Source organism: Petromyzon marinus, chromosome 32, assembly GCF_048934315.1.
Source record: "Petromyzon marinus isolate PM22_M1 ecotype Great Lakes invasive population chromosome 32, UKy_Petmar_22M1.pri1.0, whole genome shotgun sequence".
In the NCBI taxonomy this organism is placed as follows: domain Eukaryota; kingdom Metazoa; phylum Chordata; class Hyperoartia; order Petromyzontiformes; family Petromyzontidae; genus Petromyzon; species Petromyzon marinus.
In genome coordinates, this window is record NC_133698.1 from 14,430,739 (window position 1) to 14,457,745 (window position 27,007).

The 27,007-nt window shown below is 59.2% G+C and overlaps 1 long non-coding RNA gene across 1 annotated transcript in view; it reads right to left on the minus strand.

Moving 5' to 3' along the window:
* Window positions 1–491: 491 nt before the first annotated feature.
* The window catches only part of LOC142929650 (uncharacterized), a 95,327-nt gene continuing 68,811 nt past the window's right edge, over window positions 492–27,007 (minus strand). The window contains exon 3 of the long non-coding RNA XR_012945842.1: window positions 492–2,395. This is a non-coding gene — a long non-coding RNA (uncharacterized LOC142929650). The remainder of the gene's footprint in view (window positions 2,396–27,007) is intronic.

Here is a 27,007-nt window from a genome sequence, read left to right on the forward strand (position 1 = left end):
GCTGTCCATGGTGCTGAATGTCACCTCGGCGTCAGGAGACCCTCATCCAGCAGTGGGTTCCCCAAATGACTGCTGCACATGTGCACGTAGACGGATGATATTCGTGATCTGCTCTCATCCCGTGTACACGCGCACATTAGCTGCACACCTGGAATGGGATCCCGTTCCTCTCCGCTTCCCCACCGTCCCCCTCACCCCCAAGGCAGATCCCAGCTCCTGCGCTTCTTCAGCCCGCAGGCCGAGCGTGAAAGCACTCGCCAACACCTCCACCCGAAACCCTCCGCCAAAGCGCCCCCCCCGCCTCTTCGGCCCCCCATAAGCCCTCCCAACCCCCCTGTAATACCACGGCTTGATACAGCAGGCTGCTCGCAGAGATAAGAGATGGGAGCGTCCGATTAAAATAATATCAGAAACACAGAGACGGGAAATAGAGACCGGACCCCGAGACTCCTCCCACGGCTCTCGCGCGCTACGAAGTTCCAAGACAAAGATCCCCGTACCGCCTTTAATGGATTGTTGGGGAAAGTGCTGTTAGCGAGCATCTATGAAAACCGGCACAGCACACGAGGAGGTGGATGGCAAACACCAGTACCAGGCACCTTTGCTTTTCTAGTGGTGATGCTTAAACATCACACCAATAACTATTTTGAAGCTGATCCAACCTAGAGTGACCCTGGACCGGTTCATATAATCGTCACTGGGAATCGAACTCAGGTACAGAGGTTCGAAGCCCAGCGCGCTAAACACTATACTACCCCTACCATCTTACCATACAAATACATGCACAGGGACAGACCTACACACAAACGTACGCACACACAAACATGGGCAAACACACGTAATACAGACTTACACACAGACACAAAAGTCACGCATAGACAAATATTCCCCGTATAGCTACATAGACCGCTGGGGAAGTGCTGTTAGCGTGAACTTATTAAAGTCAACACGGCACACGCACGCGGAGATAGTGTGACGAGGACCACACCAGGCCGTCTTAGTCTCCCCAATGCTGATGTTTGCATACGCAGGCACACAGGCTTGCGAGCATTATGCACACCTGACGGCTCGCGTCGAAATGTGTTCATCCCATGAATGCTTTGACATTTTCACATTACCGTTGCACGCTTATCTCCCCCTCCCCACTTCCGTAAGACGAAGGAAAAGCAAAGACGATATAAAATATAAACCGCATGAAAGTCTGTGGCAAATCCGCCTTATGGGGAATACATGGGTTCCCATTTCTCGTCTCATCTTCAGCCATGGCCAGAGGCTTCTCCCGGCGTTCATCTACCTTCCTTGTCGATGTCATTTCCCGCTGCGCACCCCCATTGCGCTATCGGCGTCCTCGCCATGACATGCCGATTCCAGATCAGTACAACTCTTCCGGTTGGAGAACGGCCCGCGGAAGCGGACATCAGAGAGCTTCCTCTGAGATCCCTTCAAGTGACTTCTGGTCCACACACAATAGGAAGCAGCACTTCCCCACCCTCTTGCCATATGAAAGTAATGTTCATCACATGACAATCAACCGCTATGTTAAATAGCTGAGCTGTAATTTAGCGAAGTTAAGTGCAAAACCAAACTTAATTCTTCTTCTTTTGTATGACTGATGTAGAGGCAGAACAGCAACTACAATGCCACATTCAGGTGGTAAAGTCAGATAACCACCTAAGCAGCAGCGGAGTGTATCGGTGTGATGTCTCCTTCGTTTTTGTGGATCGGGCATTGCGTTGTTACACGTTGTACCATTTAGGGTGGACCATGAGCGTTGTGCAAAATCGAACCCAAGGATTTTCTGTAAGGGGTATTTCACAAGGTGTTTGTGAGTCATTTTGAACTCCATTCAGCTCTCAAAGCTTAATCGGGGTTGAACTCAGATTGTTGAAGGTTAAGCACATGGGGCCCAAAGGGCTTCGAGGGATGACGAGAGACGTGATTGAGATCCTGATTACTGGAAAGGCGACTGTTTTCCTCGATTCGCATGACTTCCCCGAGGGTTTCAGCATTCCGGTGGATGGGTGAGGGAGAGATGTGTGACAGCACGGGCAGCCAGGGTGTTGTGGTCGACTTGAGGGTTCCAGTGATACACCGCATTGCATTGTTCAGTTGGACATCAACACGTTGAGTGTGACAGGTGCTGGTGCTCCGCAGCTTGTGCTTGCCAGTTTCTGTACCAGGTTGGACATTGCTTTGGTGTTGGCAGCTAATTTTTCAGGTGGTCGTGGAAGGTTAGCGTCGGTCCAACTTCACTCTGAGATGGGTTGGAGCGGGGTCGTGTCGCACAGCTTTGCCGCAGAAGGTCACTTTGAGAGTGTGCTTGGCGCTCCTATTATCAAGATGCAATGCAGTGCCTGTTGTTTTGTGGAAGATGGCAGCCTTCACGCAGCCCATTCTGTTAAGTGAGAAATCATGAAAATGCCATCAATGCGGCGACCGAACACAGATTATATTATCGATTTCCCCGTCTCCAGAGCAACAATACAAGCCACCAAATGTAATGCAAAATCCCAATATGTTCGTCTATAACCCCATTGCCTTCAGAGGAAAAAAATATAAAAGACGACGTTTCGGACAATGATCCTTTTTCATATGCATGCAGTGCTCGTTGAGCTGCATTGGCTTCCGGTTGTTGAACGAATACATGATAAGGTCACATTACACACAAAGTGCTTGCCACGAATGAACCACAATACCTTGCTGATCTCGTCAAGGAGCATGAACCATCATGCCAACTTAGGTCCTTCTCAAAGCGGCTTTTGGCGAACCATCGAACAAAGACGGTCACCGCCATCGCGCGCTTCCAGACGCACTTCTGCGGCCGTCTGGAACGCTCTTCCGTCCGATATTAGGAAGCCGCTGGAGCTGTGCACTTTTAAATCTAAATTTCAAATTAATTTCTTTAGAACTGCTTTTTGTATTAAGTTTGTTGTCCTTCCCCCACACCTCCGATTCGCACAGTTGGCTACATACGGTGCGAAAGAAGTTCAACATACAGTGAGGGAGTGGAGAGCTAGAGACCGTTTTATACACCAGAGACACCATGGCGCTCTGACGAGAAGTGCACGGCAGGAATGTTTCCAGTCTTGTGAACAGAGACCCATTCAAACTTGACTTGAAGCTTTCGTGACTGCAGGAATTACTCTTTGGTTCTTTCGGTAAAGTCACGTAGAAAGGAAATAAATTAAATAATATAATACGACGTTTCGATTGCAACACAAGTAGTCGTCATCAGGTAGAACTACATTTGAGAGACAAAACACAGACACGGAGACACACAGACAGACACACAAGCAGAGAGAGACAAGTGTCTATGTTGTGTCTCTCGCTCTGTGTGTCTCTGTTGTCTCTCTCTGCTTGTGTTTATTTGAATTCTACGTGACTTTACCGAAATAACCAAAGAGAGAGACCCATTCATGGACATTGCGTACCAGAAAATCCCCTTCATAAATCAAAATGTATTCGCACACCAAGGCAGCATCACCAAGCAATGCGTTAAATGGACCCCGTGTGGTTGTTTTGTGGAGTCGTTTGAGGATCACTGTTTAGCAGCTGAAACCTGGATTCGAGCCCAGGCTCTCAGTGGTCATCATATTTATTTGATCAGAATCTCTATTTATCCTGGAGAAATTCGATGAGCTATGAAGCTTTCTTTCACAGATGTTCAGTAGAGGCGAGTCAGAAAGTTACAACAAACGATACAATAATCGATAGGAGTGCAAAGCAGAGGAAAGGTAAGCCAGTCACTAAAATAAATGAATAAAAATAACGTTTTAAAGTACAAATTGCATAAGTATATAAATTCCTGCCGATTTTGCAACACACCCAGACAACAACACACAGTCCCTCCATGAAACTCCACTTCATGGAACTCTCGATAGTGGTGCCGTGCTCAGCGCCCTGACCTCGGAGCCACTCGGTTACTGCCAAGCGATGAGTTTGTGTGGAGCGAGCGCTCCTGGGGGAGGAGAAGTGAAGATCCATCGATTAACGAAGCGACAATCAATAGCTTCCACAGGAAAAACAAGTGCTCTGGATTTGTTGGAGTGTGGTGGTGGGGGAAGAGGGCTTACTTTCGTGGGATATTAAAACTCCTTGCACACAGTGGTGTGGCCACTGTGTGCAAGGAGTCAGCTCAGTACATGAACTCGCTCCACTGGAGAATGCGGCTCAACTGGAGCCCGGATTGGGAATCAAACCATGAGGGTTGTCGTGGAATGCAGGCTCCGTGTTTGTGACACGGCCTTTAGGAGTCGAGCCCCTCTGAGCCACGTGGCCATGTTCAATCACGCTCACCCGGCCGAGTGTAGCTCTGTGGGGAGGGGGCAGGGAGGCTGAGAGAGATGAGTGGAGAGAGCGGGGGAGAGTGAAGAGAGAGCGGACTGGCGCAATCATGAGATGGAGGGGAACACGCCAAGCTGTCGAATTCTCCGGGATCTCTGTGCCACCTGAGCAGAGAAAACGCCCGACACGACAGTCACAGGGGAGAAGGAGCGGTGAAATCAGCTCGCGTGTACGAGGGAGATGGAATGTTTGGAGCCGCATTAGAATTCCTTCATCCAGCAGTGGAAAGACTTTCATATTATGGCCCATGGTGATTATCTCTTCTATAGAAAGACATACGTATATTTAATAATCCAAATGTAAACACACAAAGATCACCCATATAGCCTTCAACGGACTATTGAGGCAAGTGCCTGTTACCTGCAGCGAGCACCTTGAAAGCGGCACACAAAGGGGTGGCGAGATAGCACCACGCCCTGCCGCCTTTGTCTCCCTAGTCGCGATGTTTACACACAGCACCAGGTACTCATTTGAGGCTGAGTCGACCTAGAGGAGGCCCAGTACCGGTTCGGATAATCGTCACTGGTGTTGGCCGTGAGCAAGAATCGAACTCGGGTCGTCGGGTTCGTAGCGCATTGCGCTAACCACTGCGCCACCGCTCCCCTCCCAAAGACACACTCACACATTTACACAAAGACACACTCACACATTTACACAAAGACACACTCACACGCACATTTACACAAAGACACACAATCACGCACATTTACACAAAGACACACACACACACATTTACACAAAGACACACACACACATTTACACAAAGACACACAAACACGCACATTTACACAAAGACACACAAACACGCACATTTACACAAAGACACACACAGACGCACATTTACATAAGGACACGCACTCACGCACATTTACACAAAGACTCACTCACACACGCACATTTTGACAAAGACACACACACAAACGCACATTTAGACAAAGACACACACACGCACATTTACACAAAAACACACGCACGCACACGCACATTTACACAAAGACATACACACACACGCACATTTACACAAAGACACACTCACACACACGCACATTTACACAAAGACACTCACACAAACACGCACATTTACACAAAGAGACACTCAAACAAACACGCACATTTACACAAAGAGACACACACACGCACATTTACACAAAGACACACACACGCACATTTACACAAAGACACACACACGCACATTTACACAAAGACACACTCACACAAACACGCACATTTACACAAAGACACACACACACTCACACGCACATTTACACATAGACACACACACACGCACATTTACACAAAGACACACACACGCACATTTACACAAAGAGACACTCACACAAACACGCACATTTACACAAAGACACACTCACACGCACATTTACACAAATACACACACACACAAACACGCACATTTACACAAAGACCCACTCACACACTCACACGCACATTTACACAAAGACACAACAACAACAACCGCCATTCGCCATAAGTGGCGGTGACGTCACCACGACGCTTGTGCCAGGCCATGTGCACCTTGAGGCCAAGTGAAGTGTCGAACGCCCGCTGGTAGGAGGTCACGGGGCAGACCCAGGTGCCACGGGTCGACTGACTGAGATGACTGGCTGATGCACCACCTGTGCCCCCTACTGTGCCAACCTGCTGTGCTTTAGCCACCAGGCGCTCCGCTCGTTGTTGTGACCGTCGCTCATCCGCCCTCCGTTGTTGTTGGAGGGCGACTGCCTCCAACTGCCCAGTAGCGTCCTTCACGAGCCTCCTCCACAGAGGCCGATCTTGACACCGCTTGTACCAGTCATCGGCAAGTCCACTCAGCTCCACGTCCTCCTGTACCACGTCACTCTATCTCTTCTCTAGCCCGTGCCGCGCCCATTTAGCCCCCTCGATCCGGCCGAACAAAAGCTGTTTCGGCATGCGGTGGCTGGGCATGTGGGCTACATGACCCAGCCAACGCAGCCTTGCCTGCCGGAGGAGCTCACCGATGGGAACGTGCCCAGATCTTTCAAGGATTTGTGAGCTCCTCACACAATCCAGCCTGGTTAAACCCAGGATGGATCGTAGGCAGGCCAGCCTAAATGTTTCTAACCGGCTACGTCTCCTGGTCAAACCCCAATTGGCGGAGCCAGGAGATTGAATCTCTACCCTCGGGGCTCCTCCAGAAACAACAAAGACACACACACTCACACGCATATTTACACAAAGACACATACACGCACATTTACACAAAGAGACACTCACACACATACTCGAGTATAAATGGATCGCGTGTCCTTTCCTGCCATTTCGCGCTATCGACAGCGGCTGCGTCCGGATAAAAGGACGAGGATCGAACCGTGAATCCCCACTCCAACACCGAGCATCATCGATTACTAAACGGGGGGGGGTTCTGGCCACCTTTATTCTTCATTCAGGGATCCCCGACGTTTGCCTCCGGCCCTCCCTTCCATCAAAACCACAATCCGTGACTCATTCTGTTTGTTTGCTAAACGCGGTGTATTTATAATCCGCGTGTTGCGCTATCTACGTGCTGCGCGATCTGCGTGCTGCGAGAACCGCGTTAGCGGCGCGCGGTGCGGCGAGCACGAAGCCGGCACGGAGCTCGGCGCACCACGGGGTGTCCAGCACGGGTCTACAGTACGGGTCTCCAGCACGGGTCTACAACACGGGTTTACAGCACGGGTCTACAGCACGGGTCTACAGCACGGGTGTCCAGCACGGGTCTACGGCACGGGTCTACAGCATGGGTCTACGGCACGGGTCTACGGCATGGGTCTACAGCACGGGTCTACGGCACGGGTGTCCAGCACGGGTGTCCTGCACGGGTCTACAGCACGGGTGTCCAGCACGGGTGTCCAGCACGGGTCTACAGCACGGGTCTACAGCACGGGTGTCCAGCACGGGTCTACAGCACGGGTCTACAGCACGGGTCTACAGCACGGGTGTCTAGCACGGGTCTACAGCACGGGTCTACAGCAAGGGTCTACAGCACGGGTGTCTAGCACGGGTCTACGGCACGGGTCTATGGCACGGGTCTACAGCACGGGTGTCCAGCAAGGGTCTACAGCACGGGTGTCCAGCACGGGTCTACAGCACGGGTGTCTAGCACGGGTCTACGGCACGGGTCTATGGCACGGGTCAACAGCACGGGTGTCCAGCACGGGTCTACAGCACGGGTCTACAGCACGGGTGTCCAGCACGGGTTTCCAGCACGGGTCTACAGCACGGGTCTACAGCAATGGAGTCCAGCACGGGTGTCCAGCACGGGTCTACAGCACGGGTCTACAGCACAGGTCTACGGCACGGGTCTACAGCACCGGTGTCCAGCACGGGCTACAGCATGGGTGTCCAGCACGGGTCTACAGCACGGGTGTCTAGCACAGGTCTACGACACGGGTCTACGGCACGGGTCTAGAGCACGGGTGCCCAGCACGGGTCTACAGCACAGGTCTACAGCACGGGTCTACGGCATGGGTCTATGGCACGGGGCTATGGTACGGGTCTAAGGCATGGGTCTACGACACGGGTCTACAGCACGGGTGTCCAGAACGGGTCTAAAGCACGGGTCTACAGCACGGGTCCCCAGCACGGGTCTATGGCACGGGTCTATGGCACGGGTCTACAGCACGGGTGTCCAGAACGGGTCTACAGCACGGGTCTACAGCACGGGTGTCCAGCATGGGTGTACAGCACGGGTCTACAGCACGGGCGTCCAGCACGGGTGTCCAGCATGGGTCTACAGCACGGGTGTCCAGCACGGGTCTACAGCACAGGTCTACAGCACGGGTCTCCAGCACGGGTCTACAGCACGGGTCTACAGCACGGGTGTCTAGCACGGGTGTACAGCACGGGTGTACAGCACGGGTGTACAGCACGGGTCTACAGCACGGGTGTCCAGCACGGGTGTCCAGCATGGGTCTATAGCACGGGTGTCCAGCACGGGTCTACAGCACAGGTCTACAGCACGGGTGTCCAGCACGGGTATCCAGCACGGGTCTACAGCACGGGTCTCCAGCACGGGTCTACAGCACGGATTTACAGCACGGGTCTACAGCACGGATGTCCAGCACGGGTCTACGGCACGGGTCTACGGCATGGGTCTACGGCACGGGTCTATGGCACGGGTCTACAGCACGGGTCTACAGTACGGATGTCCAGCACGGGTGTCCAGCACGGGTGTCCAGCACGGGTCTACAGCACGGATGTCCAGCACGGGTGTCCAGCATGGGTCTACAGCACGGGTGTCCAGCACGGGTATCCAGCACGGGTCTACAGCACGGATCTACAGCACGGGTCTACAGCACGGGTCTACAACACGGGTGTCCAGCACGGGTCTACAGCACGGATCGACAGCAAGGGTCTACAGCACGGGTGTCTAGCACGGGTTTACGGCACGGGTCTACAGCACGGGTGTCTAGCACGGGTCTACGGCACGAGTCTACGGCACGGGTCTATGGCACGGGTCTACAGCACAGGTCTACAGCACGGATGTCCAGCACGGGTCTACGGCACGGGTCTACAGCACGGGTGTCTAGCACGGGTGTACAGCACGGGTGTACAGCACGGGTGTACAGCACGGGTCTACAGCACGGGTGTCCAGCACGGGTGTCCAGCATGGGTCTACAGCACGGGTGTCCAGCACGGGTCTACAGCACAGGTGTACAGCACGGGTGTCCAGCACGGGTATCCAGCACGGGTCTACAGCACGGGTCTCCAGCACGGGTCTACAGCACGGATTTACAGCACGGGTCTACAGCACGGATGTCCAGCACGGGTCTACGGCACGGGTCTACGGCATGGGTCTACGGCACGGGTCTATGGCACGGGTCTACAGCACGGGTCTACAGTACGGATGTCCAGCACGGGTGTCCAGCACGGGTGTCCAGCACGGGTCTACAGCACGGATGTCCAGCACGGGTGACCAGCATGGGTCTACAGCACGGGTGTCCAGCACGGGTATCCAGCACGGGTCTACAGCACGGATCTACAGCACGGGTCTACAGCACGGGTCTACAGCACGGGTGTCCAGCACGGGTCTACAGCACGGATCGACAGCAAGGGTCTACAGCACGGGTGTCTAGCACGGGTCTATGGCACGGGTCTACAGCACGGATGTCCAGCACGGGTGTCCAGCATGGGTCTACAGCACGGGTGTCCAGCACGGGTATCCAGCACGGGTCTACAGCACGGATCTACAGCACGGGTCTACAGCACGGGTCTACAGCACGGGTGTCCAGCACGGGTCTACAGCACGGGTCTACAGCACGGGTCTACAGCACGGGTGTCCAGCACGGGTCTACAGCACGGGTGTCCAGCACGGGTCTACGGCACGGGTCTATGGCACGGGTCTACAGCACGGGTCTACAGCACGGGTGTACAGCACGGGTCTACAGGATGGGTGTCCAGCTCGGGTGTCCAGCACGGGTCTACAGCACGGGTCTACAGCACGGGTCTACAGCACGGGTCTACAGCACGGGTTTCCAGCACGGGTCTACGGCACGGGTCTATGGCACGGGTCTACAGCACGGGTGTCTAGCACGGGTCTACGGCATGGGTCTACAGCACGGGTCTATGGCACGGGTCTATGGCACGGGTCTACAGCACGGGTCTACAGCACGGGTCCCCAGCACGGGTCTATGCCACGGGTCTATGGCACGGGTCTACAGCACGGGTGTCCAGCACGGGTCTACAGCACAGGTCTACAGCACGGGTCTGCAGCACGGGTCTACAGCACAGGTCTACAGCACGGCTGTCCAGCAAGGGTATCCAGCACGGGTCTACAGCACGGGTCTCCAGCACGGGTCTACAGCACGGATTTACAGCACGGGTCTACAGCACGAATGTCCGGCCCGGGTCTACGGCACGGGTCTACGGCACGGGTCTACGGCATGGGTCTAAGGCACGGGGCTATGGCACGGGTCTAAGGCATGGGTCTACGGCACGGGCCTATGGCACGGGTCTACAGCACGGGTCTACAGTACGGATGTCCAGCACGGGTGTCCAGCACGGGTCTACAGCACGGGTCTACAGCACGGGTGTCCAGCACGGGTGTACAGCACGGGTGTACAGCACGGGTCTACAGCACGGGTGTCCAGCACGGGTGTCCAGCACGGGTCTACAGCACGGATCGACAGCAAGGGTCTACAGCACGGGTGTCTAGCACGGGTCTACGGCACGGGTCTACGGCACGGGTCTACAGCACGGGTGTCTAGCATGGGTCTACGGCACGGGTCTATGGCACGGGTCTACAGCACGGGTCTACAGCACGGGTCTAAAGCACGGGTCTACAGCACGGGTGTCCAGCACGGGTGTCCAGCACTGGTATACAGCACGGGTCTACAGCACGGGTGTACAGCACGGGTCTACAGGATGGGTGTCCAGCTCGGGTGTCCAGCACGGGTCTACAGCACGGGTTTACAGCACGGGTCTACAGCACGGATGTCCAGCACGGGTCTACGGCACGGGTCTACGGCATGGGTCTACGGCACGGGTCTATGGCACGGGTCTACAGCACGGGTCTACAGTACGGATGTCCAGCACGGGTGTCCAGCACGGGTGTCCAGCACGGGTCTACAGCACGGATGTCCAGCACGGGTGTCCAGCATTGGTCTACAGCACGGGTGTCCAGCACGGGTATCCAGCACGGGTCTACAGCACGGATCTACAGCACGGGTCTACAGCACGGGTCTACAGCACGGGTGTCCAGCACGGGTCTACAGCACGGATCGACAGCAAGGGTCTACAGCACGGGTGTCTAGCACGGGTCTACGGCACGGGTCTACAGCACGGGTGTCTAGCACGGGTCTACGGCACGGGTCTACGGCACGGGTCTATGGCACGGGTCTACAGCACGGGTGTCCAGCACGGGTCTACAGCACGGGTCTATAGCACGGGTGTCCAGCACGGGTGTCCAGCACGGGTCTACAGCACGGGTCTACAGCACGGGTGTCCAGCACGGGTCTACAGCACGGGTCTACAGCACGGGTGTCCAGCACGGGTCTACGGCATGGGTCTATGGCACGGGTCTACAGCACGGGGGTCCAGCACGGGTCTACGGCATGGGTCTATGGCACGGGTCTACAGCACGGGGGTCCAGCACGGGTCTACAGCACGGGTCTACAGCACGGGTGTCTAGCACGGGTCTACGGCATGGGTCTACAGCACGGGTCTATGGCACGGGTCTACAGCACGGGTCTACAGCACGGGTCCCCAGCACGGGTCTATGGCACGGGTCTATGGCACGGGTCTATGGCACGGGTCTACAGCACGGGTGTCCAGAACGGGTCTACAGCACGGGTCTACAGCACGGGTGTCCAGCATGGGTGTACAGCACGGGTCTACAGCACGGGTGTCCAGCACGGGTGTCCAGCATGGGTCTACAGCACGGGTGTCCAGCACGGGTCCACAACACAGGTCTACAGCACGGGTCTCCAGCACGGGTCTACAGCACAGGTCTACAGCACGGCTGTCCAGCAAGGGTATCCAGCACGGGTCTACAGCACGGGTCTCCAGCACGGGTCTACAGCACGGATTTACAGCACGGGTCTACAGCACGAATGTCCAGCACGGGTCTACGGCACGGGTCTACGGCACGGGTCTACGGCATGGGTCTAAGGCACGGGGCTATGGCACAGGTCTAAGGCATGGGTCTACGGCACGGGTCTATGGCACGGGTCTACAGCACGGGTCTACAGTACGGATGTCCAGCACGGGTGTCCAGCACGGGTCTACAGCACGGGTCTACAGCACGGGTGTCCAGCACGGGTGTACAGCACGGGTGTACAGCACGGGTGTCCAGCACGGGTCTACAGCACGGATCGACAGCAAGGGTCTACAGCACGGGTGTCTAGCACGGGTCTACGACACGGGTCTATGGCACGGGTCTACAGCACGGGTCTACAGCACGGGTCTACAGCACGGGTCTAAAGCACGGGTCTACAGCACGGGTGTCCAGCACGGGTGTCCAGCACTGGTATACAGCACGGGTCTACAGCACGGGTGTACAGCACGGGTCTACAGGATGGGTGTCCAGCTCGGGTGTCCAGCACGGGTCTACAGCACGGGTTTACAGCACGGGTCTACAGCACGGGTGTCCAGCACGGGTCTACAGCACGGGTCTACAGCACGGGTGTCCAGCACGGGTCTACGGCACGGGTCTATGGCACGGGTCTACAGCACGGGTGTACAGCACGGGTCTACAGGATGGGTGTCCATCTCGGGTGTCCAGCACGGGTCTACAGCACGGGTCTACAGCACGGGTGTCCAGCACGGGTCTACGGCACGGGTCTATGGCACGGATCTACAGCACGGGTGTCCAGCACGGGTCTACAGCACGGGTCTACAGCACGGGTGTCTAGCACGGGTCTACGGCATGGGTCTACAGCACGGGTCTATGGCACGGGTCTATGGCACGGGTCTACAGCACGGGTCTACAGCACGGGTCTCCAGCACGGGTCTATGGCACGGGTCTATGGCACGGGTCTACAGCACGGGTGTCCAGAACGGGTGTCCAGCACGGGTCTACAGCACGGGTCTACAGCACGGGTGTCCAGCACGGGTCTACGGCACGGGTCTATGGCACGGGTCTACAGCACGGGTCTACAGCACGGGTGTACAGCACGGGTCTACAGGATGGGTGTCCATCTCGGGTGTCCAGCACGGGTCTACAGCACGGGTCTACAGCACGGGTGTCCAGCACGGGTCTACGGCACGGGTCTATGGCACGGATCTACAGCACGGGTGTCCAGCACGGGTCTACAGCACGGGTCTACAGCACGGGTGTCTAGCACGGGTCTACGGCATGGGTCTACAGCACGGGTCTATGGCACGGGTCTATGGCACGGGTCTACAGCACGGGTCTACAGCACGGGTCTCCAGCACGGGTCTATGGCACGGGTCTATGGCACGGGTCTACAGCACGGGTGTCCAGAACGGGTCTACAGCACGGGTCTACAGCACGGGTGTCCAGCATGGGTGTACAGAACGGGTCTACAGCACGGGTGTCCAGCGCGGGTGTCCAGCATGGGTCTACAGCACGGGTGTCCAGCACGGGTCTACAGCACAGGTCTACAGCACGGGTCTCCAGCACGGGTCTACAGCACAGGTCTACAGCACGGCTGTCCAGCAAGGGTATCCAGCACGGGTCTACAGCACGGGTCTCCAGCACGGGTCTACAGCACGGATTTACAGCACGGGTCTACAGCACGAATGTCCAGCACGGGTCTACGGCACGGGTCTACGGCACGGGTCTACGGCACGGGTCTACGGCATAGGTCTAAGGCACGGGGCTATGGCACGGGTCTAAGGCATGGGTCTACGGCACGGGTCTATGGCACGGGTCTACAGCACGGGTCTACAGTACGGACGTCCAGCACGGGTGTCCAGCACGGGTCTACAGCACGGGTCTACAGCAAGGGTGTCCAGCACGGGTGTACAGCACGGGTCTACAGCAAGGGTCTACAGCACGGGTGTCCAGCACGGGTCTACAGCACGGATCGACAGCAAGGGTCTACAGCACGGGTGTCTAGCACGGGTCTATGGCACGGGTCTACGGCACGGGTCTACAGCACGGGTGTCTAGCACGGGTCTACGGCACGGGTCTATGGCACGGGTCTACAGCACGGGTCTACAGCACGGGTCTAAAGCACGGGTCTACAGCACGGGTGTCCAGCACGGGTGTCCAGCACTGGTATACAGCACGGGTCTACAGCACGGGTGTACAGCACGGGTCTACAGGATGGGTGTCCAGCTCGGGTGTCCAGCACGGGTCTACAGCACGGGTTTACAGCACGGGTCTATGGCACGGGTCTATGGCACGGGTCTACAGCACGGGTGTCCAGAACGGGTGTCCAGCACGGGTCTACAGCACGGGTGTCCAGCACGGGTCTACGGCACGGGTCTATGGCACGGGTCTACAGCACGGGTCTACAGCACGGGTGTACAGCACGGGTCTACAGGATGGGTGTCCATCTCGGGTGTCCAGCACGGGTCTACAGCACGGGTCTACAGCACGGGTGTCCAGCACGGGTCTACGGCACGGGTCTATGGCACGGATCTACAGCACGGGTGTCCAGCACGGGTCTACAGCACGGGTCTACAGCACGGGTGTCTAGCACGGGTCTACGGCATGGGTCTACAGCACGGGTCTACAGCACGGGTCTATGGCACGGGTCTATGGCACGGGTCTACAGCACGGGTCTACAGCACGGGTCTCCTGCACGGGTCTATGGCACGGGTCTATGGCACGGGTCTACAGCACGGGTGTCCAGAACGGGTCTACAGCACGGGTCTACAGCACGGGTGTCCAGCATGGGTGTACAGCACGGGTCTACAGCACGGGTGTCCAGCACGGGTGTCCAGCATGGGTCTACAGCACGGGTGTCCAGCACGGGTCCACAACACAGGTCTACAGCACGGGTCTCCAGCACGGGTCTACAGCACAGGTCTACAGCACGGCTGTCCAGCAAGGGTATCCAGCACGGGTCTACAGCACGGGTCTCCAGCACGGGTCTACAGCACGGATTTACAGCACGGGTCTACAGCACGAATGTCCAGCACGGGTCTACGGCACGGGTCTACGGCACGGGTCTACGGCATGGGTCTAAGGCACGGGGCTATGGCACAGGTCTAAGGCATGGGTCTACGGCACGGGTCTATGGCACGGGTCTACAGCACGGGTCTACAGTACGGATGTCCAGCACGGGTGTCCAGCACGGGTCTACAGCACGGGTCTACAGCACGGGTGTCCAGCACGGGTGTACAGCACGGGTGTACAGCACGGGTGTCCAGCACGGGTCTACAGCACGGATCGACAGCAAGGGTCTACAGCACGGGTGTCTAGCACGGGTCTACGACACGGGTCTATGGCACGGGTCTACAGCACGGGTCTACAGCACGGGTCTACAGCACGGGTCTAAAGCACGGGTCTACAGCACGGGTGTCCAGCACGGGTGTCCAGCACTGGTATACAGCACGGGTCTACAGCACGGGTGTACAGCACGGGTCTACAGGATGGGTGTCCAGCTCGGGTGTCCAGCACGGGTCTACAGCACGGGTTTACAGCACGGGTCTACAGCACGGGTGTCCAGCACGGGTCTACAGCACGGGTCTACAGCACGGGTGTCCAGCACGGGTCTACGGCACGGGTCTATGGCACGGGTCTACAGCACGGGTGTACAGCACGGGTCTACAGGATGGGTGTCCATCTCGGGTGTCCAGCACGGGTCTACAGCACGGGTCTACAGCACGGGTGTCCAGCACGGTTCTACGGCACGGGTCTATGGCACGGATCTACAGCACGGGTGTCCAGCACGGGTCTACAGCACGGGTCTACAGCACGGGTGTCTAGCACGGGTCTACGGCATGGGTCTACAGCACGGGTCTATGGCACGGGTCTATGGCACGGGTCTACAGCACGGGTCTACAGCACGGGTCTCCAGCACGGGTCTATGGCACGGGTCTATGGCACGGGTCTACAGCACGGGTGTCCAGAACGGGTGTCCAGCACGGGTCTACAGCACGGGTCTACAGCACGGGTGTCCAGCACGGGTCTACGGCACGGGTCTATGGCACGGGTCTACAGCACGGGTCTACAGCACGGGTGTACAGCACGGGTCTACAGGATGGGTGTCCATCTCGGGTGTCCAGCACGGGTCTACAGCACGGGTCTACAGCACGGGTGTCCAGCACGGGTCTACGGCACGGGTCTATGGCACGGATCTACAGCACGGGTGTCCAGCACGGGTCTACAGCACGGGTCTACAGCACGGGTGTCTAGCACGGGTCTACGGCATGGGTCTACAGCACGGGTCTATGGCACGGGTCTATGGCACGGGTCTACAGCACGGGTCTACAGCACGGGTCTCCAGCACGGGTCTATGGCACGGGTCTATGGCACGGGTCTACAGCACGGGTGTCCAGAACGGGTCTACAGCACGGGTCTACAGCACGGGTGTCCAGCATGGGTGTACAGCACGGGTCTACAGCACGGGTGTCCAGCGCGGGTGTCCAGCATGGGTCTACAGCACGGGTGTCCAGCACGGGTCTACAGCACAGGTCTACAGCACGGGTCTCCAGCACGGGTCTACAGCACAGGTCTACAGCACGGCTGTCCAGCAAGGGTATCCAGCACGGGTCTACAGCACGGGTCTCCAGCACGGGTCTACAGCACGGATTTACAGCACGGGTCTACAGCACGAATGTCCAGCACGGGTCTACGGCACGGGTCTACGGCACGGGTCTACGGCACGGGTCTACGGCATAGGTCTAAGGCACGGGGCTATGGCACGGGTCTAAGGCATGGGTCTACGGCACGGGTCTATGGCACGGGTCTACAGCACGGGTCTACAGTACGGACGTCCAGCACGGGTGTCCAGCACGGGTCTACAGCACGGGTCTACAGCAAGGGTGTCCAGCACGGGTGTACAGCACGGGTCTACAGCAAGGGTCTACAGCACGGGTGTCCAGCACGGGTCTACAGCACGGATCGACAGCAAGGGTCTACAGCACGGGTGTCTAGCACGGGTCTATGGCACGGGTCTACGGCACGGGTCTACAGCACGGGTGTCTAGCACGGGTCTACGGCACGGGTCTACGGCACGGGTCTACAGCACGGGTCTACAGCACGGGTCTAAAGCACGGGTCTACTGCACGGGTGTCCAGCACGGGTGTCCAGCACTGGTATACAGCACGGGTCTACAGCACGGGTGTACAGCACGGGTCTACAGGATGGGTGTCCAGCTCGGGTGTCCAGCACGGGTCTACAGCACGGGTTTACAGCACGGGTCTATGGCACGGGTCTATGGCACGGGTCTACAGCACGGGTGTCCAGAACGGGTGTCCAGCACGGGTCTACAGCACGGGTGTCCAGCACGGGTCTACGGCACGGGTCTATGGCACGGGTCTACAGCACGGGTCTACAGCACGGGTGTACAGCACGGGTCTACAGGATGGGTGTCCATCTCGGGTGTCCAGCACGGGTCTACAGCACGGGTCTACAGCACGGGTGTCCAGCACGGGTCTACGGCACGGGTCTATGGCACGGATCTACAGCACGGGTGTCCAGCACGGGTCTACAGCACGGGTCTACAGCACGGGTGTCTAGCACGGGTCTACGGCATGGGTCTACAGCACGGGTCTACAGCACGGGTCTATGGCACGGGTCTATGGCACGGGTCTACAGCACGGGTCTACAGCACGGGTCTCCTGCACGGGTCTATGGCACGGGTCTATGGCACGGGTCTACAGCACGGGTGTCCAGAACGGGTCTACAGCACGGGTCTACAGCACGGGTGTCCAGCATGGGTGTACAGCACGGGTCTACAGCACGGGTGTCCAGCACGGGTGTCCAGCATGGGTCTACAGCACGGGTGTCCAGCACGGGTCTACAGCACAGGTCTACAGCACGGGTCTCCAGCACGGGTCTACAGCACAGGTCTACAGCACGGCTGTCCAGCAAGGGTATCCAGCACGGGTCTACAGCACGGGTCTCCAGCACGGGTCTACAGCACGGATTTACAGCACGGGTCTACAGCACGAATGTCCAGCACGGGTCTACGGCACGGGTCTACGGCACGGGTCTACGGCATAGGTCTAAGGCACGGGGCTATAGCACGGGTCTAAGGCATGGGTCTACGGCACGGGTCTATGGCACGGGTCTACAGCACGGGTCTACAGTACGGACGTCCAGCACGGGTGTCCAGCACGGGTCTACAGCACGGGTCTACAGCACGGGTGTCCAGCACGGGTGTACAGCACGGGTCTACAGCACGGGTCTACAGCACGGGTGTCCAGCACGGGTCTACAGCACGGATCGACAGCAAGGGTCTACAGCACGGGTGTCTAGCACGGGTCTATGGCACGGGTCTACGGCACGGGTCTACAGCACGGGTGTCTAGCACGGGTGTCTAGCACGGGTCTACGGCACGGGTCTATGGCACGGGTCTACAGCACGGGTCTACAGCACGGGTCTAAAGCACGGGTCTACAGCACGGGTGTCCAGCACGGGTGTCCAGCACTGGTATACAGCACGGGTCTACAGCACGGGTGTACAGCACGGGTCTACAGGATGGGTGTCCAGCTCGGGTGTCCAGCACGGGTCTACAGCACGGGTTTACAGCACGGGTGTCCAGCACGGGTGTACAGCACGGGTGTACAGCACGGGTCTACAGCACGGGTGTCCAGCACGGGTGTCCAGCACGGGTCTACAGCACGGATCGACAGCAAGGGTCTACAGCACGGGTGTCTAGCACGGGTCTACGGCACGGGTCTACGGCACGGGTCTACAGCACGGGTGTCTAGCACGGGTCTACGGCACGGGTCTATGGCACGGGTCTACAGCACGGGTCTACAGCATGGGTCTAAAGCACGGGTCTACAGCACGGGTGTCCAGCACGGGTGTCCAGCACTGGTATACAGCACGGGTCTACAGCACGGGTGTACAGCACGGGTCTACAGGATGGGTGTCCAGCTCGGGTGTCCAGCACGGGTCTACAGCACGGGTTTACAGCACGGGTCTACAGCACGGATGTCCAGCACGGGTCTACGGCACGGGTCTACGGCATGGGTCTACGGCACGGGTCTATGGCACGGGTCTACAGCACGGGTCTATGGTACGGATGTCCAGCACGGGTGTCCAGCACGGGTGTCCAGCACGGGTCTACAGCACGGATGTCCAGCACGGGTGTCCAGCATTGGTCTACAGCACGGGTGTCCAGCACGGGTATCCAGCACGGGTCTACAGCACGGATCTACAGCACGGGTCTACAGCACGGGTCTACAGCACGGGTGTCCAGCACGGGTCTACAGCACGGATCGACAGCAAGGGTCTACAGCACGGGTGTCTAGCACGGGTCTACGGCACGGGTCTACAGCACGGGTGTCTAGCACGGGTCTACGGCACGGGTCTACGGCACGGGTCTATGGCACGGGTCTACAGCACGGGTGTCCAGCACGGGTCTACAGCACGGGTCTATAGCACGGGTGTCCAGCACGGGTGTCCAGCACGGGTCTACAGCACGGGTCTACAGCACGGGTGTCCAGCACGGGTCTACGGCACGGGTCTATGGCACGGGTCTACAGCACGGGTCCACAGCACGGGTGTACAGCACGGGTCTACAGGATGGGTGTCCAGCTCGGGGGTCCAGAACGGGTCTACAGCACGGGTCTACAGCACGGGTCTACAGCACGGGTCTACAGCACGGGTCTACAGCACGGGTGTCCAGCACGGGTCTACGGCATGGGTCTATGGCACGGGTCTACAGCACGGGGGTCCAGCACGGGTCTACAGCACGGGTCTACAGCACGGGTGTCCAGCACGGGTCTACGGCATGGGTCTACAGCACGGGTCTATGGCACGGGTCTACAGCACGGGTCTACAGCACGGGTCCCCAGCACGGGTCTATGGCACGGGTCTATGGCACGGGTCTACAGCACGGGTGTCCAGAACGGGTCTACAGCACGGGTCTACAGCACGGGTGTCCAGCATGGGTGTACAGCACGGGTCTACAGCACGGGTGTCCAGCACGGGTGTCCAGCATGGGTCTACAGCACGGGTGTCCAGCACGGGTCTACAGCACAGGTCTACAGCACGGGTCTCCAGCACGGGTCTACAGCACAGGTCTACAGCACGGCTGTCCAGCAAGGGTATCCAGCACGGGTCTACAGCACGGGTCTCCAGCACGGGTCTACAGCACGGATTTACAGCACGGGTCTACAGCACGAATGTCCAGCACGGGTCTACGGCACGGGTCTACGGCACGGGTCTACGGCATGGGTCTAAGGCACGGGGCTATGGCACGGGTCTAAGGCATGGGTCTACGGCACGGGTCTATGGCACGGGTCTACAGCACGGGTCTACAGTACGGATGTCCAGCACGGGTGTCCAGCACGGGTCTACAGCACGGGTCTACAGCACGGGTGTCCAGCACGGGTGTACAGCACGGGTGTACAGCACGGGTGTCCAGCACGGGTCTACAGCACGGATCGACAGCAAGGGTCTACAGCACGGGTGTCTAGCACGGGTCTACGGCACGGGTCTATGGCACGGGTCTACAGCACGGGTCTACAGCACGGGTCTACAGCACGGGTCTAAAGCACGGGTCTACAGCACGGGTGTCCAGCACGGGTGTCCAGCACTGGTATACAGCACGGGTCTACAGCACGGGTGTACAGCACGGGTCTACAGGATGGGTGTCCAGCTCGGGTGTCCAGCACGGGTCTACAGCACGGGTTTACAGCACGGGTCTACAGCACGGGTGTCCAGCACGGGTCTACAGCACGGATGTCCAGCACGGGTGTCCAGCATTGGTCTACAGCACGGGTGTCCAGCACGGGTATCCAGCACGGGTCTACAGCACGGATCTACAGCACGGGTCTACAGCACGGGTCTACAGCACGGGTGTCCAGCACGGGTCTACAGCACGGATCGACAGCAAGGGTCTACAGCACGGGTGTCTAGCACGGGTCTACGGCACGGGTCTACAGCACGGGTGTCTAGCACGGGTCTACGGCACGGGTCTACGGCACAGGTCTATGGCACGGGTCTACAGCACGGGTGTCCAGCACGGGTCTACAGCACGGGTCTATAGCACGGGTGTCCAGCACGGGTGTCCAGCACGGGTCTACAGCACGGGTGTCCAGCACGGGTCTACGGCACGGGTCTATGGCACGGGTCTACAGCACGGGTCCACAGCACGGGTGTACAGCACGGGTCTACAGGATGGGTGTCCAGCTCGGGGGTCCAGAACGGGTCTACAGCACGGGTCTACAGCACGGGTCTACAGCACGGGTCTACAGCACGGGTCTACAGCACGGGTGTCCAGCACGGGTCTACGGCATGGGTCTATGGCACGGGTCTACAGCACGGGGGTCCAGCACGGGTCTACAGCACGGGTCTACAGCACGGGTGTCCAGCACGGGTCTACGGCATGGGTCTACAGCACGGGTCTATGGCACGGGTCTACAGCACGGGTCTACAGCACGGGTCCCCAGCACGGGTCTATGGCACGGGTCTATGGCACGGGTCTACAGCACGGGTGTCCAGAACGGGTCTACAGCACGGGTCTACAGCACGGGTGTCCAGCATGGGTGTACAGCACGGGTCTACAGCACGGGTGTCCAGCACGGGTGTCCAGCATGGGTCTACAGCACGGGTGTCCAGCACGGGTCTACAGCACAGGTCTACAGCACGGGTCTCCAGCACGGGTCTACAGCACAGGTCTACAGCACGGCTGTCCAGCAAGGGTATCCAGCACGGGTCTACAGCACGGGTCTCCAGCACGGGTCTACAGCACGGATTTACAGCACGGGTCTACAGCACGAATGTCCAGCACGGGTCTACGGCACGGGTCTACGGCACGGGTCTACGGCATGGGTCTAAGGCACGGGGCTATGGCACGGGTCTAAGGCATGGGTCTACGGCACGGGTCTATGGCACGGGTCTACAGCACGGGTCTACAGTACGGATGTCCAGCACGGGTGTCCAGCACGGGTCTACAGCACGGGTCTACAGCACGGGTGTCCAGCACGGGTGTACAGCACGGGTGTACAGCACGGGTGTCCAGCACGGGTCTACAGCACGGATCGACAGCAAGGGTCTACAGCACGGGTGTCTAGCACGGGTCTACGGCACGGGTCTATGGCACGGGTCTACAGCACGGGTCTACAGCACGGGTCTACAGCACGGGTCTAAAGCACGGGTCTACAGCACGGGTGTCCAGCACGGGTGTCCAGCACTGGTATACAGCACGGGTCTACAGCACGGGTGTACAGCACGGGTCTACAGGATGGGTGTCCAGCTCGGGTGTCCAGCACGGGTCTACAGCACGGGTTTACAGCACGGGTCTACAGCACGGGTGTCCAGCACGGGTCTACAGCACGGGTCTACAGCACGGGTGTCCAGCACGGGTCTACGGCACGGGTCTACAGCACGGGTCTACAGCACGGGTGTACAGCACGGGTCTACAGGATGGGTGTCCATCTCGGGTGTCCAGCACGGGTCTACAGCACGGGTCTACAGCACGGGTGTCCAGCACGGGTCTACGGCACGAGTCTATGGCACGGATCTACAGCACGGGTGTCCAGCACGGGTCTACAGCACGGGTCTACAGCACGGGTGTCTAGCACGGGTCTACGGCATGGGTCTACAGCACGGGTCTATGGCACGGGTCTATGGCACGGGTCTTCAGCACGGGTCTACAGCACGGGTCCCCAGCACGGGTCTATGGCACGGGTCTATGGCACGGGTCTACAGCACGGGTGTCCAGAACGGGTGTCCAACACGGGTCTACAGCACGGGTCTACAGCACGGGTGTCCAGCACGGGTCTACGGCACGGGTCTATGGCACGGGTCTACAGCACGGGTCTACAGCACGGGTGTACAGCACGGGTCTACAGGATGGGTGTCCATCTCGGGTGTCCAGCACGGGTCTACAGCACGGGTCTACAGCACGGGTGTCCAGCACGGGTCTACGGCACGGGTCTATGGCACGGATCTACAGCACGGGTGTCCAGCACGGGTCTACAGCACGGGTCTACAGCACGGGTGTCTAGCACGGGTCTACGGCATGGGTCTACAGCACGGGTCTATGGCACGGGTCTATGGCACGGGTCTACAGCACGCGTCTACAGCACGGGTCTCCAGCACGGGTCTATGGCACGGGTCTATGGCACGGGTCTACAGCACGGGTGTCCAGAACGGGTCTACAGCACGGGTCTTCAGCACGGGTGTCCAGCACAGGTGTCCAGCATGGGTCTACAGCACGGGTGTCCAGCACGGGTCTACAGCACAGGTCTACAGCACGGGTATCCAGCACGGGTCTACAGCACGGGTCTCCAGCACGGGTCTACAGCACGGATTTACAGCACGGGTCTACAGCACGAATGTCCAGCACGGGTCTACGGCACGGGTCTACGGCACGGGTCTACGGCATAGGTCTAAGGCACGGGGCTATGGCACGGGTCTAAGGCATGGGTCTACGGCACGGGTCTATGGCACGGGTCTACAGCACGGGTCTACAGTACGGACGTCCAGCACGGGTGTCCAGCACGGGTCTACAGCACGGGTCTACAGCACGGGTGTCCAGCACGGGTGTACAGCACGGGTCTACAGCACGGGTCTACAGCACGGGTGTCCAGCACGGGTCTACAGCACGGATCGACAGCAAGGGTCTACAGCACGGGTGTCTAGCACGGGTCTATGGCACGGGTCTACGGCACGGGTCTACAGCACGGGTGTCTAGCACGGGTCTACGGCACGGGTCTATGGCACGGGTCTACAGCACGGGTCTACAGCACGGGTCTAAAGCACGGGTCTACAGCACGGGTGTCCAGCACGGGTGTCCAGCACTGGTATACAGCACGGGTCTACAGCACGGGTGTACAGCACGGGTCTACAGGATGGGTGTCCAGCTCGGGTGTCCAGCACGGGTCTACAGCACGGGTTTACAGCACGGGTCTACAGCACGGGTGTCCAGCACGGGTCTACAGCACGGGTCTACAGCACGGGTGTCCAGCACGGGTCTACGGCACGGATCTATGGCACGGGTCTACAGCACGGGTCTACAGCACGGGTGTACAGCACGGGTCTACAGGATGGGTGTCCATCTCGGGTGTCCAGCACGGGTCTACAGCACGGGTCTACAGCACGGGTCCCCAGCACGGGTCTATGGCACGGGTCTATGGCACGGGTCTACAGCACGGGTGTCCAGAACGGGTCTACAGCACGGGTCTACAGCACGGGTGTCCAGCATGGGTGTACAGCACGGGTGTACAGCACGGGTCTACAGCACGGGTGTCCAGCACGGGTGTCCAGCATGGGTCTACAGCACGGGTGTCCAGCACGGGTCTACAGCACAGGTCTACAGCACGGGTCTCCAGCACGGGTCTACAGCACAGGTCTACAGCACGGGTGTCCAGCAAGGGTATCCAGCACGGGTCTACAGCACGGGTCTCCAGCACGGGTCTACAGCACGGATTTACAGCACAGGTCTACAGCACGGATGTCCAGCACGGGTCTACGGCACGGGTCTACGGCACGGGTCTACGGCATGGGTCTAAGGCACGAGGCTATGGCACGGGTCTAAGGCATGGGTCTGCGGCACGGGTCTATGGCACGGGTCTACAGCACGGGTCTACAGTACGGATGTCCAGCACGGGTGTCCAGCACGGGTCTACAGCACGGGTGTCCAGCACGGGTGTACAGCACGGGTGTACAGCACGGGTCTACAGCACGGATGTCCAGCACGGGTGTCCAGCATGGGTCTACAGCACGGGTGTCCAGCACGGGTGTCCAGCACGGGTCTACAGCACGGGTGTCCAGCACGGGTCTACAGCACGGGTCTACAGCACGGGTGTCCAGCACGGGTCTACAGCACGGATCGACAGCAAGGATCTACAGCACGGGTGTCTAGCACCGGTCTACGGCACGGGTGTCCAGCACGGGTCTACAGCACGGATCGACAGCAAGGATCTACAGCACGGGTGTCTAGCACCGGTCTACGGCACGGGTCTACAGCACGAGTGTCCAGCACTGGTCTACAGCACGGGTCTACAGCACGGGTGTACAGCACGGGTCTACAGGATGGGTGTCCAGCTCGGGTGTCCAGCACGGGTCTACAGCACGGGTCTACAGCACGGGTCTACAGCACGGGTCTACAGCACGGGTGTCCAGCACGGGTCTACGGCACGGGTCTATGGCACGTGTCTACAGCACGGGTGTCCAGCACCGGTCTACAGCACGGGTGTCCAGCACGGGTCTACAGCACGGGTGTCCAGCACGGGTCTACAGCACGGGTCTACAGCACGGGTGTCCAGCACGGGTCTACAGCACGGGTCTACGGCACAGGTCTACAGCACGGGTGTCCAGCACGCGTCTACAGCACGGGTCTACAGCACGGGTGTACAGCACGCGTCTACAGGACGGGTCTACAGCACGGGTGTCCAGCACGGGTCTACGGCACGGGTCTATGGCACGGGTCTACAGCACGGGTGTCCAGCACGGGTGTCCAGCACGGGTCTACAGCACGGGTGTCTAGCACGGGTCTACGGCATGGGTCTACAGCACGGGTCTACAGCACGGGTGTCCAGCACGGGTCTATGGCACGGGTGTCCAGTACGCGTCTACAGCACGGGTCTACAGCACGGGTCCCCAGCACGGGTCTATGGCACGGGTCTATGGCACGGGTCTACAGCACGGGTGTCCAGAACGGGTCTACAGCACGGGTCTACAGCACGGGTGTCCAGCACGGGTCTACGGCACGAGTCTACGGCATGGGTTTACGGCATGGGTCTATGGCACTGGTCTACAGCACGGATGTGCAGCACGGGTGTCCAGCACGGGTCTACAGCACGGGTGTACAGCACGGGTCTACAGCACGGGCCTACAGCACGGGTGTCCAGCACGCGTGTACAGTACGGGACTACAGCACGGGTGTCCAGCACGGGTCTACAGCACGGGTGTCCAGCACGGGTGTACAGCACGGGTGTACAGCACGGGTCTACAGCACGGGTGTCCAGCACGGGTGTCCAGCACGGGTCTACAGCACAGGTGTCCAGCACGGGTCTACAGCACGGGTCGACAAGAAGGGTCTACAGCACGGGTGTCTAGCACGGGTCTACGGCACGGGTCTACGGCACGGGTCTACAGCACGGGTGTCTAGCACGGGTCTACGGCACGGGTCTATGGCACGGGTCTACAGCACGGGTGTCCAGCACGGGTCTACAGCACGAGTCTACAGCACGGGTGTCCAGCACGGGTGTCCAGCACTGGTCTACAGCACGGGTCTACAGCACGGGTGCACAGCATGTGTCTACAGCATGGGTGTCCAGCTCGGGTGTCCAGCACGGGTCTACAGCACGGGTCTACAGCACAGGTGTCCAGCACGGGTCTACAGCACGGATCTACAGCACGGGTCTACAGCACGGGTGTCCAGCACGGGTCTACGGCACGGGTCTACGGCACGGGTCTACAGCACGCATGTCCAGCACGGGTCTACAGCACGGGTGTCCAGCACGGGTCTACAGCACGGGTCTACAGCACGAGTGTCCAGCACGGGTCTACAGCACACGTCTATGGCACGGGTCTACAGCACGGGTGTCCAGCACGGGTCTACAGCACGGGTCTACAGCACGGGTGTTCAGCACGCGTCTACAGCACGGGTCTACAGCACGGGTGTCCAGCACGGGTCTACGACACGGGTCTACGGCACGGGTGTCTAGCACGGGTCTACGGCACGGGTCTACAGCACGGGTGTCTAGCACGGGTCTACGGCACGGGTCTACAGCACGGGTGTCCAGCACGGGTCTACAGATCGGGTCTACAGCACGGGTCCCCAGCACGGGTCTATGGCACGGGTCTATGGCACGGGTCTACAGCACGGGTGTCCAGAACGGGTCTACAGCACGGGTCTACAGCACGGGTGTCCAGCACGGGTCTACAGCACGGGTCTACGGCATGGGTTTACGGCATGGGTCTACGGCACGGGTCTACAGCACTGATGTGCAGCACGGGTGTCCAGCACGGGTCTACAGCATGGGTGTACAGCACGGGTCTACAGCACGGGCCTACAGCACGGGTGTCCAGCACGCGTGTACAGCACGGGACTACAGCACGGGTGTCCAGCACGGGTGTAAGGCACGGGTCTACAGCACGGGT